This window comes from Micropterus dolomieu, linkage group LG18, assembly GCF_021292245.1.
Source record: "Micropterus dolomieu isolate WLL.071019.BEF.003 ecotype Adirondacks linkage group LG18, ASM2129224v1, whole genome shotgun sequence".
Lineage (NCBI taxonomy): Eukaryota > Metazoa > Chordata > Actinopteri > Centrarchiformes > Centrarchidae > Micropterus > Micropterus dolomieu.
In genome coordinates, this window is record NC_060167.1 from 17,470,681 (window position 1) to 17,472,706 (window position 2,026).

Genomic DNA, 2,026 nt, shown 5'->3' on the forward strand with positions numbered 1-2,026 from the left:
GATTTACACTTCTACTCCGATCTGTGCCGTAAAAGGATCAACAGTGGAATTAGGCTGCACCTACATATATCCCTCCAGCTTAAATAATCATGATACCAAAGCTGAGGAAACATTCTGGTTTACGAAAGAGAGTAATAATGTTTATGTGGATCTGAGATCGGACCCGGAGTATTCAGGTCGCGTGACGTATAGCTGTGATAAGAACCGCTGCACTCTGAGAATCACAGACCTGAGAGAGAGCGACTCAGCTGAGTACAAGTTCAGGTTCATAACAAACCAAGAACGTGGGAAATATACTGGTTTACCTGGAGTCACTCTGTCTGTCACAGGTAACATTTTCATCTGAATATTTATTTATTTAGTTCCAAATGGTCAACATCTTATGAAGGTTACTCAACATCTTTGTGTGTGTGTTGACAGTTCAGTCTAAAGTTAAGATTTTTGTCCCTTATTCAGATCTCCAGGTGCAGGTGAGCAGATTACAGGTCTATGAGTCTTCTAACTGGGCACAGCTGAAGTGTCACAGCAGTTGTCTTTTACCTGGTCATCATTACTACGTCTGGTACAAGAATGGACAGAACATTAGGGGACAAACATCTAATTCTTATTCAGCCTCCTTTTACCCTACAGACAGAGTTTCCTGTGCTGTAGGAGGATATGAGAAGTCCCGCTCTCCTTCAGTGTGTGAGTTTACATCCAGTTTTATTACAGTATTTATTTTGTGTCACTCGCTGGACACAAATGAGTACGCTGCCATCAAATTTGACAGTGCCAGTACTGCCCCAAGGTGAGCAGCTCCTCTCACAGGAACATTATCCTCACTAAAACCTCAACATGGCATGCAGTTAATGGAGCTGATGATCAAGTATTTCATTTTAACACTTTCATTCCTGTTGCATTTGCTTGTTTTCTTTACATTTTCACTATCACTGTTTGTATTTGTGAAGGAATTTAAGGGTACTATGACCCAGGTTTTCCGCAGGTCATGATAGGGTCAATTGCTGAGCTAAAGGAAGCCAAAGGTGACAGCCAGGGCCTCTCCAAAACTGTAGGCCAGACTCTGTCTCTCCTCTCTGCCTGCTTGTTGGCTGACTGATGCAGCTGAGTTGATAAGGATGCACTGTTATACATCTGTTAGGTAACCCAAGGTCAAGATTATCTTTATGTTGTCTCATTACAGACTGACTGGCTATGTAGAAAATGTTGCATGTGGCTTAAATGACACACAACGTGTCTTGATTTGAACCAGTGGATTCTTCACACATATATAAAGGGGTGAACAATAACCTTATCAGAATGAGTTTCAGAAGGAGCTTTATTGCCAAGTAGTGTTTTACACGTACGAGGAATTTTCTGTGATGATAAGGTGCTACAAGTAAACAAACATGCAGTCAACATAAATAAATGTAGAAATATATAAATATGGAATGGAAGAACAATGTTTCAGATATATACATGTGTATTATTCTGGGTCTGTGCCGTGCAAAAGTCATGTAACGGAAGAGAATATTGTGTACATATAAATATATAAACTGACATAAAAATATACAACAACAAAGATCAACAATCAACAACAAATATGTGCGATGTGCCAGATCTGTACCCGACACGAGATGAAACAGTATTTACATGTGCAGAGACATTTGTATCGTTTGCAAGGGGGAGTGTCAGTGGGGGACCCGGGCCTTGTTAATGAGGCTAGCTGCAGACGGGAAGAAACTGTTTTTGTGGCGAAAGGTTTTGGTCCTGATGGACCGCAGCCTCCTGCCAGAGGGGAGAGTCTGAAACAGTTTGTGTTCGGGGTGGGAGGAGTCAGCTGCAATCTTTCCTGCTCGCCTCAGAGTCCTCGAGGAGTACAGGTCCAGAAGAGAAGGAAGATTGCAGCCAATGACCTTCTCTGCAGAGCGAATGATACGCTGCAGCCTGCTCTTGTCCCTGGCAGTGGCAGCAGCGTACCAGATGGTGATGGAGGAAGTGAGGATGGACTCAATGATGGCGGTGTAGAAGTGCACCATCATTGTCTTTG